Genomic DNA, 15,231 nt, shown 5'->3' with positions numbered 1-15,231 from the left:
AATCAGGGAGGGATTTCAGGGGACTGAAATTACCAGGAATTGATAATGTCAAACGCTAAGGTTATGGCAGAGCAAAAGGATTTTTAGAGCAGAGCAACTACTCCAGGTGATACTATAATGGTAGATACGTGCCATGATACACTTGTCCAAACCTAACACCGAGAGTGAACCTTAATGTAACTATGGACTTTGGGCGATTATGACTTGTGAATGTACCATTCTGGTGGGAGGAGGTGGGCAGGGAATATACAGGAAATCTCTGTACCGTCTCAATTTTAGTGTGAACATAAAACTGCTCTAAAAATTAGCCTTAATAAAAAAATAAAAAAAACTAAAGTGTGATCATGGAAAATAAAAAAATTATAAAAATTAAAAAACTAAAGTGTGATAAAAAAAAACTAAAGTGCGATCATAAAAATTAAAAAAAAACTAAAGTGTGATCATGGAAAATAAAAAAATTATAAAAATTAAAAAACTAAAGTGTGATAAAAAAAAACTAAAGTGCGATCATAAAAATTAAAAAAAAACTAAAGTGTGATAAAAAAAAACTAAAGTGTGATCCCTAAGAGTAGGGAGGGGGCATTAAGAAGGTCATTGGAAGAGAGAAGTATCTGAGCGGCAACAGTACTGCAGGGGCCACTGAATTGTACATTGAAAGCACCGCAAATTAAAAAGAACTAGTGTTGGAAAGAGCGATATTAAACAAGAAGCTAAAATAATTGAGAAATTAGGGGCAGTGACCCAGGGGTCAGTAGATGACAGCAACAGTAAAGGTACTGGAATGATGTAGTCTGATAAGATTACACTTAAAACTAGTGATTAAGGAGGGAGGGAACACAGGTTAAGCCATAAAACAACCACCAATTGTGAGAGAAAAACTGACTCAACAATGAATCTATTAAAAAAAAGAGAAAGAAAGAGAGAGAGAGAGAGAGAGAGAGAGAGAGAGAGAGAGAGAAAGAAAGAAAGAAAGAAAGAAAGAAAGAAAGAAAGAAAGAAAGAAAAGAAAGAAATGAAGGAAGGAAGGAAGGAAGGACAGACAAAAGAAAGAAAAAGAAAAACACAAGGAAGGAAGAGAGGGAGGGAGGGAGGGAGGAAAGGAGGAAGGAGAGAGAGAGAGAAAAAAGAGAAAAAAGAAAAGAAAAGAAAAGAGAAGAGAAGAAAAGAAAACACAAACACCCAGGGCAAAAGAACAAGCTTAAGTGGGATTTGATATGTCAAATGCCACTCACTTTTCTCCAACCCCAAGATACGTTCCATTGATTGCACTTTAAGCCTAGAGCCACCAGATGGAGCCCATGCTCAACTCTTAAAATACACCAAGGAGGTGTTGGAAACAGAGCCTCCCTCCCTCAGCCTTTCAGATTCTGCCCTCTCCCTGATTATTTCTCCTCTCCACCATTGTGCGCCCTATTTACCAAATAGCTGGCCAGCTCTTTGGCAATAACCATGAACAGAAAATAAAAATGATACCAATATGCTACTCACAGATTACAAAGGAAAAAACAATTGGCAAGAGCGGATACAGGCAGCACAGATATCTCAGGTCTTGTGATAATGCTCAATGATCTCATCCCAAGCCCTATGCCACTTGCGCAGTGTCTCAATCACAGTGCTTTTCCCTGCTGGACAATGCTCCTTCTGGCTTTCAGGTCTATGCCATGGTAATGGGAAATAAATACAAAAAAAAAAAAAAAAATAAGACACCACTGGAAAATATTTCTGGATTTTCCACTCTTTAGGGTGAGATTTCAGAGTCAAAACGGCTAAAAGATCGTTTTAGGGTTAAAACCACCAAAACCCACTGGTTTTCAGACTAGGCTCAGCAAATCCCCTCAGGGGTCATCTTTGAGGAAAAGAGCAGGGGAGAAGGTTGCAGCAGGCTGAGCCTCTATATAGCACTTAGTCAACCAAAGCAACTGGTTTTAGCTCTTAACATATTGGGCTTCCCTCATGAGACTGTGAAGAAATAGTTCCACCGCTGTTATTTAAAATAAGCCACCTATCTGGCCCAATCTCCTTATTTTAAAAGTGAAGGAACTGGTCTATGGCCATGCTACCCTGAACAAGCCCGATCTCGTCTGATCTCAGAAACTAAGCAGGGTTGGGCCTGGTTAGTACTTGGATGGGAGACCACCTAGGAAGACCAGGTGCTGTAGGCATAAAAAATAATTTTTAAAAAATAATAATAAAAATAAAAAGTGAAGGAACTGAGACTCAGAAGTAAATATTGCGATTTCTCCAGCAATTTAGTCTCCTGACTCTCTATCCAGGATTATTCCCACCGTGTAAAATTATCTCCCTACAAAGTCTTGAGCGTTTTTACAAAGTGAGGAGTTCTGATTACATACAGACCAGAACAAAGGATAACAAGGAATTGAGCACTACTACCACAGACAATAAATTAAGTATATAATACACATTCTTTTTCTAGGGATCCAAGTTCTACCATGTACTTTTTCTTAAACACATTACTTCTCTGAGGTTTTCTCACCCATTCAAAGACCATATGGTAATCTGCAGACATGTAAAGCACTTAGAGGAATGCTTTGCGTGTAAGTCACAACAGTAGCTACTATTATTCTACTCAACCTTGACAATAACCTAATGGCATAAAGACTCCTCAAACTTGCCCAAGGTCACACAGCTAGTGAGAAGGATAGCCAAATGGCAAGCCCAAGTCTAGTTCTAAGCCCAAGTCCTGGTTCATTTAAGAATGCTACCCAGTTTGGTCAAGTCATTGATCTTCTCTCTATGCATCAGTTCCTTCCTCTGAAAAAATAACATCAATCCAACCTACCTCACAGCAAAAGAAGTCGGCAAAAGCACTTTGCAAAGTCCTGTGCATACCTAAGAAAAGTGTCACCAAGCAGAATCCTCCTAAAAATAGCACCTCACTAAGATCAGCCCTCTACCCTGGGGCAAACGGAAATGGACAGAAAATGGGCTGAATGTCACTTATCTCTGATCTTTTGGCCCTAAGTACAGCCAGAGAAAGAAATGTTTTGCTTCCTCCGGGACCATCCACAAAGAAAAGGGGTAGATGACTCTCTTCCCAGTGCCTCCTGCATCCCATTATGTTTATCCAGGTAAAATTTCATTTATTCAGTTGACATCTATGGAACATCTTATGATGCACCCAGCATTTTGCCAAGTACTAGAGAGAGACCCTTCACGCCCAACCCTTGCCTTTAAGGAATCAAAAAGACAGAGCCAATTATAAACCATTAACAAAGAAGCCTCCCTGACCACCTAACCTAATACAGCACCCAGCCCTCTGCTCCCATTTTCTTGCCCTGCTTTTTTCGTTTAGCACCTTTTACCACCTGATATATGTGTACTGGAAGCTTAGAAGAAGTGATTAATTATGCCCAAGGGTGGGGTCTGGGAAGGAAATTGTTTATAGCAAACCTCAGAAATCATAGGAAAGTGAAGAAGAGGACCGTCCCCATCCTTTAACACCGACCTCCCCCCACACTGGTGTCTAGCTCAGTTCCAATTCACAGTGGAGAGATACAGTGCCAACTGTCTCTCGTTCAGGGCTCCTTTCTGCCAAAGTTCTTGAATTCAGTTCCAAGTGGCCCGATCCAGCACTTTGGAAGCTAGGTCTTCCTGTCCTAGTAGGCCAGCAAGGTTTGTAACAGGACATAATCAAACTTGCCCTACCCTTTCCCCCAGCACAGCTGCCATGATTCACTTCCGGTTCCCAAGAGTCACATAAAGCAGGGGGTCAGTGAACACATACTTTAAAGTTTGACGGTATGCATACAAGTATACAACTTAGTTTTTTAGTAAATATTTTAGGTTATGTAAGACCTAAGGTCTCTGTCCCAACTCTAACGCTGCCATTGTAGCATGAAGCAGCCATGAACACTATATATAAGCAAATGACATGGCTATGTTTCAATTAAACTCTTATTTACAAAAATAGGCAGTGGGCCTGTGGACCATGTTTGCCAACCTTTGGTCTAAAAGAAAATGGGAGAACTATTTTTCAGCAGCTTCCTCCTGACCATTTCTAGTTACATGTCTTAAAACCTTAGACTGTCCACATCTCATCACTTCCTGAGCGCTTCTATTTAATTACTGGGTTTAAATGATCTTTTCCAGAATCACAAATTCATGTATTTTAGATATACAAACATGAGGGTTAGTAGTCCAACTAGCATGCAGATTCCCCAGGTTGGAAGGATTCAGAGATTATCTGAATCCAAACTCCCACTCAATGCAGAAGTTATCTAGGAAGTAGTCATCCGTTCAGCTCCTATTTAAACACCTCTAATGACAGGAAGGACACTCATTTCCTCCCAGGGCAACTCATTACATCTTTTTAGATGGCTCTAAGGTAAGATATCTTACTTATTTTTTTCCTCTTAGACATATTAACTACTTGATCACTGGTGAACTGGTTTACCATCTGACTTTTTAGTAGAATGTCAGATCCAAGTCAGGAACATGACTTTTTGCATTTGTAGCTGTTTTATACTGCTGTCTTTCTCATACTTTGAACAGTCTTGGTACATAAAGGATATAAAATAACTGTTTACAGGAAGGAAGGAAGGAAGGATGGATGGAAGGAAGGGAGGGACAGAGGGAAGGGGCAAGCAAAACAATGCTGCATTTGGGGAATTTTAAGTAATTGACAGGGCTGACTTCCAGAAAAGGAAGAGCAGAGCAGGTAACTGATAAGGCTGGAGTGTAGATAGCGTGTAACACGGAAGTCCTTGAAATCTCACAGCATTTGCAGAGGCCGAGGTGTTCATGTTTGAGGAACAAGTTTGGAATTGACTTTGCTCCCGTCTCCTCTCCCTTCTAGCCTCCCCTGCCCCATTCTGATGGAACATTTCACTCCTGCCACCTGTCCTCTGAAGCCTTTTCTAACAGCCCCTCCCCCAACAAAATGCACCACCCAGAACTTGTAGATACTTCTACCACTGTACCCATGACACTTACTTACTTGCTTATATATTTGTATTCCTCTGCTGGGCTCTGAGCTATAAGAGCAAGAACTGTCATCTTTATTTTTCTGTCCTGGGCTGAATACTGTGATGAGAGGTAAGAACCTTATGAATGTTTGGGAAAAAAAGGACAGTAACAGTCTCATTGCATTCTGTACTGGCCAAACTACATCTAGGGAGAATGGTTTTCAGATCTGGGCACTACGTTTTAAGAAAGATACTTAGCCTTTATGCCAAAGGTTGTAAAAATGCAAATGCCAAAAGGCTGAGGCCAATAATGTGAGAGCCTAGTAGGATGATGGCTAAGAGGGAAATGTAGCCAACTATTTCCATTTTTAAAAAAAAGGAAATAAAAAGAACACCACCGTATAGACCCTCCAAAACACACACCAACATGCCTGCAAGTGGATATGGGAAGCAAATTTGCAACCTGTTTTAAACAAAGGGATTTAAGCAAGGGAGTAACACAATCAGAACTGCATTTTTGAAAGAACATTCTAACAGGATAAACCAGGATGTTATTGGCAAGAGACAGCATAAAGGCCTGAACTAACACAGAAGCAATGGGGTAAAGGGATGGGGGTGGATTTGAAAGATGACCTGGTCGATCCAGTTTTAATTATGAAGCCCAAGACTGCATGAGCTAATCTGGCAGCAATACTACCAGTTTGCAGGTTCACAATGATTTTTTTCCAAATAAATTGCTATGAAATCTAATTCATTTTGATAACTTAAATATGGAGCTTAATTCTTATTTCTTTTGCAGGCAGTAAGGTACAATGATTAAAGATTAAAATTGTGAAGCCAGATAGCCTAAGCTCAAACCCCGATTTTGCCACTTACTAGCTATGTGATATTGGATAAGTTACTTGACTTCTCTATACCTATCTTAAAGGGTGACTGACTGTAGGTGTCAATTAAGTACTTAGACCAGCACCTGGCCCACCTTAAGTGTCATGTTAAGTTTAAACTTAATTTTTATTTACTATTTTCTGCCTTGCAACTTGAAAGTTCGTTTCAATCAATGGTGTCAATTGTCTAAATATTTTCTACACTTTCCAACTTGCAAGCATTCACTATTAATAAATCTGACAGTCATGTCTTTTCTATATCTTTATCCAAATTGATGTTCAGATTGTTAAACAAAACATAACCAAGAGCGGCCTTCTATAATGTCACTAAAAACAGCCTGTCTAAATAAACACTGGTCTATTAATCAGTACTTGTCCAATACCTACATGAAGGCCAGCCCGAAATTTTCTTTGTCTTGGGATCACATGAGAAAATGTTAAATACCTAATTTTAGCACTTAAGACACATTATCTTTATAGCATATTCCTGATCCTCCAGACTAGGAACCTTTTCAAAACTGAATTGCCCTGATATATATCAAAGTGCTATATGATAATTATCTCTGGGTGGTGTAGGGTGTTTTCTTTATTTTCTTGTATTCCTATAATAAACTTGTACCGATTTTATAGTTTAAGTAAAATGACAAAGCTTAAAGAAAGAAAAGAATTCTTAAGCATGACTTACTCTTCGTGAATACAAGGCTGGCTTCGACAGGTCACTTGTGTTCTTATCTTTTGCTCAGTCAGTTTTAGAATTTTACCAGGGATCACTGTCAAGTTTCCAACCCCTATGACCTAGAGATTAACACTAAATAAATCAAACATCTCTACAGAGAGAATTAGAATTTGACTCTGTCTTCGAAATATGTCCAGAATCCATTACTTTGTGGCTACCCACCCCTAGTCTGAGCCACCATCATCCCTCCCCAGACTCCTGACCACTGCAAACGCTTCCCTGCTGCTCTCTCTCCCTTCACTCTTCCTCTCCCTCTCTACTTCCTCCACCCCTGCCTTTCCCCACCCTCCAGTCTCTTCTCTCACAGCAACCAGAGTGAGCTTTTTAAAACTTAAGTCAGAAGATGTCACTCCTTGTTCCCCATTCTCCAGCGGCTCCCACCTCGCTTAGAATGCACTCCAACGGTTTTCCCTGGCCCTAAGGCCCTATGTGATCTGGGTCCCTTCACTTCTCTGCTCTCATCCACTGCTCTGCCCCGGCGTCTCTACTCCAGCGCACTGGCCTCCTGGTGGGTCCTTGGACATGTCGAGTCACATCCATACCTCGGGGCTTGTACGCTTGCTATTCCCTCTGCCTGGGATGCTTTTCTCCCAGACATCTCTCTGGCTGGATTCCATGCTTCTTTAAGATCTTGGCTTAAAATATCATCTCATCAGAGGCCTTCCCTGACACCCTACATAAAGCAGCGCCCCAACACTCCCTATCACCTCACCCTGCTTTTGATCTTCTGAGCACATATCACGTAGTGGACCTTACTCACCTATGTACCTATCTGTTTGTTTGTTTGACGATATCTAGTTATTCGTTTATTTTTATCTGTTTGTTCTCATTAGATGATAGTCTTTGAGAGCAAGGATTTTTTTTCTGTTTAACACTGTATACTTAGCTCCAAGAATTGTGCTAGGCATGTAGTAAAGAGATCATTTTTATCATCGGAACATAAGCCCCAGTTTATAGCAAAATACTCTATGTATAATAGGCATGTGGCATAAGTTGATGAAAATGATTCTCCCCTCTCCAATTCACCAAGTATATTAAAAAATATTGGAGCTCCGATAAAAAGAAACTAAAGTATCATCAGAAAGATTAATGAACAAATGAAAACTGGCTGCCACTCCACCCAACAAGAAATTAATTTCATAACCCAGTCCCCTGAGGCAGGAAAAATGCTTGGAGAAAGGAACGCAACGAGACTCCTGAACCGAGAGTTTGCCTAGAAGTTTCCCACTCCCCCTGGAAGAGCTCTACACTGTCCCTAACTGCACCTGTGTCCCAGGAGTGGTCACCACGAGAGTGAGAGGTCATACTAGGAGTCTTTTCCTATGTCCAGTCACTCCTACACCTAGAACCCAATTCCCAGGCACTTTCTCTGGTTGCCCTATTGCCCTACCTTCCCAGAGAACCTTTCTTAACTATTACCCAGCTACCAATGGCAACCAAGACCAGCCCTCCACCCCTCAGTGGTTCTCATCTTGCCTAGAATAAAACACACTCCAAAGGTCTTGCCTCGGCTCTAAGGCTTTCTGGGCACTCACTGCCCAAGTTTCTTCTTTCGCTAGTACTCTCCACCGCCTCGGTCAACGACAACCAACAAACTCCTGGCACACGGAACCCAGAAAGGGCTAGGAAAGGAGCCAGTTGTCAATCAAAAGGGTTCTTTTTATTTGTTTATTTTGCTTTGCTTTTTAAAAGTTAAGTTAGTTACTGCCATTAAAGTACAATGAAAATATCGCAGGTCTGAAATCTAGTCCTATCTGTGTGAACTTAGAGAAGAAGTTATTTAAGCTCTCTAAGCTCATTTCTTCATGGTGATAATAACAGCACTTACTTCATAAGGTTGCTGTAAATATTAAAGGAGATGATGTGTGTCAAATAGGACTAGGTCTGGCATATAGTAAATATTCAGTAAAAGGAATCTAGGCCTATTTCTCAAGGTTGTCGACTTCACGCAAGGATTTTCCTTCATTAGGCTGACTGGCTGATTAAATTAAATGAGAAACCATGTGAAGTACATTGCTAGTATTTGGTTCATAATAGGTCATCAACAACTATTGACTTTCCTCCCTTTCATAATGATGGAAAAATTATAGAGATTTCAGAAACCACCCAATCTACGAGCGTACAACATACCATTTAGGTAATTTAAGCTTTTCCGTCAATGCTTCTGGCTGCTCCCCCGATGCCTGCTGTTCTAGAAACGGTCACTCACTATCTTTCAATGGCAGTTGCCTCTTGGCCTGGATAGAATATAAACAGAAAGGAAGAGACAGGTAAAATATGAATCGCATCAAGACTGAGCTGACCCAAAAGCCTGTCCCAAACACCGTCATCCATAGTTTATTGTCAGAAAAGGAACGAGTTAGGAGCTGAGTCCAGATCCTGACTGTGAAGGAAGCTGGCACTCTCTCCCTCCCAGGGGAGAGGAGTCTGGCTCCTGGAGACTTCCCCTTTCCTCCCAGGTGACATGGTCCCAGGGTACAATACACTGTCTTTCCTTAAATTAACAGACCTAGACATCCCTCCACAGTCTAAAACTTTATATGACACCTTACAGCTGGGAAGGATCTCAGAAATCACTAGCAAGATGCCCTCATTTTAAGGAAGGAAACTGAACCTTGGAAAGGGTGAGTCACACGATTGCTTGGGGCTAAAGCCGGGATTCTACTAAAAATAAGATGTTCTGGAAGATGGGTAAGAAGAAAAAAAAAAGAAACATCTGTTGGGTATCTACCATGTTTTAAGTTTTATATAAGACAATAACACAATAATGTTACCCCCTTATAGATAAAGAATCTAAATTTCAAGAAGGCAGTGTTGTCCAAGGTCTTACAGCTTGCTGGTAAACGGCAGTCAGGATTTAAACCCAAGTCTGTCTGATCTCAAAAGCCACTTCACTGTGCTGACTCTCACTGGGTCGCCTTCTAGCCTGAGTCCTCAAAAGGGCCCTGAACCACCCAGCCTCGATTAGAACTAAAAATAGAGCTTCCGTCTGCAAACTTATTACCCTTCGGTTTTACCATAAGCCCTCTTTCTACAGGAGAGCCGAAAAGCCTGATAACCCACTGAATCTTACCCCTAAAATCAGAGAAGAGTTACTGAAGGCGGAAGATCTGGGTCACTTCTGTCTATCCTAGTCTTGAGGAAGAATGTAAAGGTAGCTTCTAAGCTAGTGGCGAAACTAAAGCGTTTGTAGATGGTCTTACACTCAAACTATCCCTCTCTCCTTTCATCACAATGCCCACCCCTCCCTTCCAGATCCTGCAGAACACCTCTGACCTCCTTCCAGGGCTGCTGGCCCCTTTCATCTCATTTCCAAACCTCCACCACCAACTCCGTAACATACACACAATAGAATCCCTCCTAAAAGGCTAGAATTTAAGATAGAGAAATCATAAAATGATAGTTTTTTAAATAACTTAAAAAAAAAAAAGATGAGGGCCTGAAGCCTCAAGCCAATAAGACCTTAAGAAAAAAGAATTATTGATAAGCAATGAAAATAGTAGGAAAAAAAGATCTGCACCAGTGGCAGCACCCAAAGGATGGCCTGATGGGTGCGGGAGCAGCTTTAGCTCTCCCTCCGCCATGCAGACACTTGCAAAAAAGAGTCAGTCTAAGTAAGGTAAGTGTGATGGCTACTCAGCTTTAGAACCGGTCCACAGACCTGTCCTGCCCTCAGTATCATCTGTCTCTTTCCTCATCTCTACTCACCGTGTACACACACACACACACACACACACCACCTTCCTCTGCACAGACTAGAACTTCTCCCACACACAAATTTTGAACTCCAAGAAGTAACCACATAAATCTGGTCTATCTCTACTAAGGTCTCTGCATCCCTGCTGACAGCTACTGCCCCCACCTCCTACTGCCAAGTTTGCTGGCCTATTACTAAGGCCCAGGGGGCTATCCTCTTCAAAACAGGATAGAATGCACTGCCAAAAATCAAACAAACAGGAACTCCAGATGATCCTGATTTGTTTTCAACTGTCTACATTCCTTATTTTTTAGGGGTGGAAGCAAGCAGCAAATAATTTCTTTCCTTTGCTTCGGAATGTCATTTACTTCTTGCATTCCCAGCGTACTGGCCCTCTGTTCCCAGAAACAAGATGACTGTAAACATCCTCAAACTCTTTCATGCTGCCCCTTCGAGAGTTTTCCACGCTGACAGATCCATGCATAGCACTTCCCTTAGGCATCTTTTCTGTGCCTCTCATTACTGTTGGTGGTGACAGTGGTGGTCCATATGTGTGCACGTGTGTCTGTGGAGAAGCAGAAATGAAAGGACCCTTACAGATCATGGGGAGTCCAACTGCCTCATTTTCCAGAGGAGAAAGTAAGTCCCAGAGAGAAGAGACTTATCCAAAGTGGCAAAGCAAGTTCAAGTGAACATGGTTGAGTCCACATGGTTGAGAATGACTGAGGAAATGCATCGGTCCATTCTCATTTGACTGCTGAAGACTAACGCTCTCTCAAATGTGTATCACTTTTGTTCCCAAAACACTTTGATAATGGATAAAAATGCTAGTAGAGAATTCTGTTTCCAGTATGATCTTCCCATGGGTAACAACTATAAAAGCTGGATTAAAAAAAAAATTAACTATATGAAGTGAACGATGGCTGATAGATTTGAGGGAGAGGTTTAAAACTGGAAGAAGGGACTAGCATGGGATGAATTCCACGTTTTTGGAGCTTTGACCTGAGGGCTGTCCAGCTGAAGTTCCAATTAAAAAATAATCCCTAAGTTTTCTGTCCAGAGGAACCAGATGACAGAGCCCAGACCAGCCACAGATAATGGGAAGAAAGAAGAGAACCAGAGGAGAGTCCCAAGTTCTGTGTGTACACTCTTCCCAAATCTCCAGCTGAACCCCTAAACCTTGCATGCACAGGGCAGAACCCAACGATCTCAGCTAAGGACAAAAGAACTAGACTAAGATTTGAACTGCCACCCACTGCAGGTGAGACAGAGTTTGCCATTTTAAGTAAGTTAATTGCCTACTAAAACGAAAACATCCACAGAAACCAGTCTCCATAACATAACATTCACATTCATTCATGTTCAGGATACAATCCCAAATTACATAAAGAACTAGAAAAAGTAAACCCCTTTCCAAGGGAAAAGATAATCAGCAGAGGGCAAATCCAAGAGGACCCAGATATTGGAATTATCAGACAAGGATATTCAAGCACCTATTATAACTAAGCAGAGAAACTGAATTTTAAAGTAGCAACTTTAGAACAGAAAAGCAGTATCTGAAATTCTGAATGAGCTTAAGAACAGAATGGAGATGGCAGAGAAGAGTCACTGAAACTTGAAGAAAGATCAATAGAAACTATCTGAACTGAAATAACTCCGGGTCATCTTCAGTCTCTAGAAAAACCACCCTCAGGCCCCTCAGCTGAGTATACACAGTGATAACTTTACTTTCTATTATCAGAAAAATTGATCTTAGAGAAAACCAGAATGACTGGGGATCACAGAGAAACCATTACCTGCAATTCTGCTGGACCAGGCCACCACTCATGTACTACTTAACCTCTTGAGGTCATCCAGATATAAGCAAAGAAGAAAGTGTGAAGGTGGAAAATGAGAGAGCAGGATAAAAATTTAAACCTGAGATAAGTATAATATCCAGTCCTATAATATCTAGTGCCCCTTTGGTTATACTGAGAAGCAAGGAGACAGCTGTTTTTTTCTGTTGCTGAGGTAGCACCCTCAGGATTGTTCAGGGGAAAAAAGCCAGAGGGATTTTAGTTTTTTCTGCCCTACTGCAGTCTCTTCACCAGGAAGCCAACCTGGTAAAACAGGGTGATGGCAGGATGGGGTGGGACCAATTAATCAATCAGTGGGTCTGGGGCTGAAGAGTGACAGCAGCTTGGTGAGAGCCAACCTAGCACCACCTAGTTTGGTAAAAGAAGCTAACCTGAATGCCGTCACTGACCAGCTCCCCACACTCCGGTCACTTCACACTGGCATTCAGGACACTCTAGGTAACAGTGGAGGAAAAAAATAAGCTGCAGAAGACGTGTCGATTTCTGTACGCCTTGCCTTTTTCTCGCCACCCTCCTGCCCATAAGGGAAGAGAATCCAGAGCAAGTGCTCTTTTCTGACTCAAGTGGGAAACAGAAAAAGAAGAGGTGCCCCCAAGTGTAAAGAACTTTGGACCGGGAGTTCTGCCAGTAACATACTGTCAGATCTCAGAAAAAGTATTTTTAATACTGGGTCTGTTTCATCAATTGAACAAAAAAGTCAGACGAAATGATACCTAAGGTCCTCGCCAATAACAATGTGTGTGACATCTTTATCTATGCTATCCCTATCTGCCCTCAAAGAAACTATAAATAATAGGTCTCAAAAGGCAGACATGGAGACCTGCCAATTCATCTGATTCATTAGACTATCTCAGGGTTATACGACCATTCAATTTAAAAAAAAAAAAAAATGAAAAGTCTTATTAATTAATTCCAAAATTGTGTTAGTAAGAGACTGCAATACTTGTTTATGATGGAAGACTGCTAAAATAATGTCCTCTGTTTCTAATTCCCTCAGGATAACTTTTTTATCCATGTAACTCTTAGGATGGAAAGGCAGGCACTCTTATCCCCCGCATGACAGATGAGCATACGAAGAGACCTGTGACCCTTTTAGGAAACTAGAAACAGAGACAGGACTGGAATCCAATAATCCCATCTCCGAGCTTCAGAGTTTTTTTCACCTTACAAAGAAATCCTACCCAGCGAGAACCAAGAGTATGGATAAGACTGGAATTGGAAGGAAAGGATTTAAGAACTTTCAAGCACTTTGGAAGCACTTATTAATAAACAATTGATAACACTAGCTTGCGATTTGGGTCTCTATTTCAAAGCAGGCCCACAGGGACCGCCACCTGGCTCTACTGCTTTTTTTCTAACAAGTACTCTCTAATTGAGACTAGGCTTCCTTGCAATTAGCCCATGTTTGTGGGGTTTAGCAACAGAACCACATGTCTAAAATTGCAGGGTTACTCACCTGCTTTAAGAAAGTTGGCTGAATCAGAAGAACACACTGGCTCCCTTTAACCTCTAGAAGTCTATGACTAGGCTATCAAGGGGCCACAAGGGCTAAAGCAGGTAATGGCAAATGTCGTTAAACAGCACGTCACAGCAATTACCCTTAGGAGAAAGGACCCAAAAGTGCCTTTATTACCTAATTTAATCTTCGCAGTAACCCTGTAAGATAAATAATATTGTCTATTTATAAATGAGGAAGAAATGAAGGCTCAAAGTCACATAGCTGATAAGCAGATTCTCACCTAGGTTATCTGTGCCCCCAAATTTGCTCCATTATACCACCTCTCTAAGGAATTATCTCTCAGATCTTACCCTCAAGAAAGCCAGTCCTGATCCAATGCCCAAATGCCACAAAGCTACAAAAGACTGATGGGTAGTTTGTCCCTTCATTATTCATTCATTCAAATATTGACTGACTGCCTACAGTGCATCAAGCTCTGAGGGTAAGCACTGAGGATAAAACAGTGAGTAGAAAGACCTGTCTTCATGGCATTTACTGCACAGTGCAACAGAAAAACAGTGATGAAAGATCATACTTTTAAATATAACTGACATGAAATACAATTAATAGAAACTGAGCCACTGGGCGAGATCTAAGAAGGCTCCCTCTAGTGGTGAGAAGGTTCCAATTAGAAGAGGAAACATGGTGAGCTTGAGGACCTAAAGTGGATCTGTGTGACCAAAGAAGGGAGCTCAAGTAGACAGAAACATGAGGTGAGGCTGGACAGGTATGGAGAGAGCTGTTCCAAGAAGGCCCTTGGAGGCCAAATTATGGATCTGGGTCTTCATCCAAAGAGCTATAGGAAGTCGTTTAAGTGTTAAATAAGGGTAAGATGTAAACACTTCAAAAAACATCACTTTGGCTTCAGTTTGGACAGTACATGGAAGAAGGTAAGAACGATGCCAAGAGATCAGTAAGGAGGCTAGTTCTGTGGTCCAGGAAAGATGATAGAAATAACAGCCAACAATATTGGGTGCCGCCAGGGCACTTACTATGTACCAGGTACCGTTCTAGGCACTTCATACGAATTGATTTAATCTTTGTAACTCTGTGCAACAGATACTATTATCCCCATCTTATAAAAGAGGTTAAGTAATTTAATAGAATTACACGCCTCCGTTCATGTTCTCACTTCCCTCATACATCAGCCCCTTACGAACATCTTTAATTCACTCAGTGGCCCCCTCCACACACCCCTTCTTCATATTCAACTAGTAAAACTTCAGTCCTCAGTAAACCAAATTAACCTTTCTAGGCCTACACCAAAGCAGCTAAATTATAAACTAATTTTCTCTAGAGAAAATACAACTACATTGATGGGTATTTTTTCTTTAATTTTGATAAGAGTTTATTTAAGCCCTGCTGCCAACATATTATGCTGGGGAGCAAGATCTCAAATGCCCCATTGACTGGTATTTTAAATCTATCACCACAAACTTCAAACAGGTCCCTCGATGCTGCCAGTAATCCTGCTGCACTTCCCCTAGGAGGTTCACTTTCCTAATCTCCAAAGTGACTCTTTCACATTTTTTTCTCTCTCAGTAAACCTCTAGCCCCTATCAGCTAATAACTTTGTCACCAAGAAGCAATATTCAGACCATCCTCCTCCTAACTCCAAATCTAACAACATATCAG

The 15,231-nt window shown here is 41.3% G+C and overlaps 1 protein-coding gene and 1 non-coding gene across 5 annotated transcripts in view; one reads left to right on the top strand and one right to left on the bottom strand.

The window, feature by feature from the left end:
* The window catches only part of LUZP1 (leucine zipper protein 1), a 68,152-nt gene that overhangs the window by 13,512 nt on the left and 39,409 nt on the right, over positions 1–15,231 (bottom strand). For 2 of the 4 annotated variants that reach the window (XM_006924459.3, XM_006924460.3), the window contains exon 2: positions 8,676–8,782. The exons of 1 other annotated variant lie outside the window; for it this stretch is intronic. The gene's annotated coding sequence lies outside the window, so the exon portion shown is untranslated. Of the gene's footprint in view, positions 1–6,494; positions 6,605–8,675; positions 8,783–15,231 lie in introns of all 4 variants that reach the window. One more of the 4 variants, XM_025041372.1, reaches the window with a different exon arrangement.
* On the top strand, positions 2,044–2,162 carry LOC112473048. The gene has a single exon (XR_003043885.1). It is a non-coding gene; the product is annotated as a 5S ribosomal RNA (ribosomal RNA).

Source organism: Pteropus alecto, unplaced genomic scaffold, assembly GCF_000325575.1.
Source record: "Pteropus alecto unplaced genomic scaffold, ASM32557v1 scaffold39, whole genome shotgun sequence".
Taxonomy (NCBI): domain Eukaryota; kingdom Metazoa; phylum Chordata; class Mammalia; order Chiroptera; family Pteropodidae; genus Pteropus; species Pteropus alecto.
Note: the sequence above shows the minus strand (reverse complement) of the source record. Positions and strands in the feature narration are given on the sequence as shown.